Source organism: Cynara cardunculus (genome assembly GCF_001531365.2).
Source record: "Cynara cardunculus var. scolymus isolate 2C chromosome LG 6, CcrdV1, whole genome shotgun sequence".
Taxonomy (NCBI): domain Eukaryota; kingdom Viridiplantae; phylum Streptophyta; class Magnoliopsida; order Asterales; family Asteraceae; genus Cynara; species Cynara cardunculus.
The window spans coordinates 11,440,397-11,441,671 of record NC_037533.1 but is presented as its reverse complement, the minus strand read 5'-3'; positions in this window follow the sequence as shown (position 1 = coordinate 11,441,671).

Sequence of the window (1,275 nt, the reverse complement as noted above, 5' to 3'; positions counted from 1 at the left end):
TATATATAAACTTTTTAATATATAAATTTAGAAAAGCTATTACAATCATTCATATATATATAAACAATTTATTTTACTTTTTTAATTTGCATTATATCAATCTTTTCCTTTCTCACTCAATAATTTAAAATTTAGTGGCGATAAATAATATTAATTGATCAATATTTTTTAATTTACATTGACTTTGAACTTACAAAATGCAACCCCTCTCTCTCTCTCGATGTAATACACGCACACACACACACATATATATATATATATATATCATCAATATAATAATTAGAATATTAATTATAGTAAATAACATTTATTGATTAGTATTTAAAACATTTATTTATTGATTTGTACTTTGAAATTTGTATTAATGCATGTTTAAGTCCCAAAATACATATCCACAATTTTATAAATGTGTAATCATTACACTTTTTAAATAATTAAAKRGAAACTGCATGGAAAAGTAACGTATTTTAACTTGATTTCTATTTTGGGTAACGTAGTTTCAAAACTTTCATTTTGGTATTTAAGATATAAAGTTTTAAACATTTAAGTATCTGGGTAACCAGTTAAAGCATTAAATGGTTACCATGCAGATGTGGAAATTGATGTGGTRTCAACTCAGTATTATTTGCTGAAGCATTAACCAGATACCACATCAACATGATAACCGATTAATGTTTCAACCGGTTACCCAAGTACTTAAATGTTTAAAATTTTACATCATAGTTTACAAAATRRAAGTTTTTAAAATATGTTATCCAAAATAGGAATCGAGTTAAAGTATATTACTTTTTCATGCAATTTGCCATTAACTAAAGGGCAAAATGCACAAAATAGCAATCTACTTCTATAAATTTCTCTATTATAGCATTGTACTTCCAGTTTTTCTTATTACAGCAATGTATTTTCAAACTATTTTTTATTAGAACATTGTACTTTGAAAAATTTACCTATTATAGCATTGGGTAACCTTTTGATTTAAATTTACCTATTATACAAGGTTTTCATGACATCTCATTGTGCATGTAGGCTGTCCACATATACTATAGTGATGTGACTTTCTTATTACAGCATTGTACTTTCAAAATTATTTTATTATAGCATCTACTAGTTCTAATTAAACAATGTACTTTTAATTTTAATATTTAGATATTTTACATGCTATTTAGTAAATATATTAAATGAATCAAAAAAATTCTAAATTATTCATTAATACACCAATATTAATAAAACTAGTAGAAGACAATTTATCTCGCTAATATTTTTAAAAAAATATGT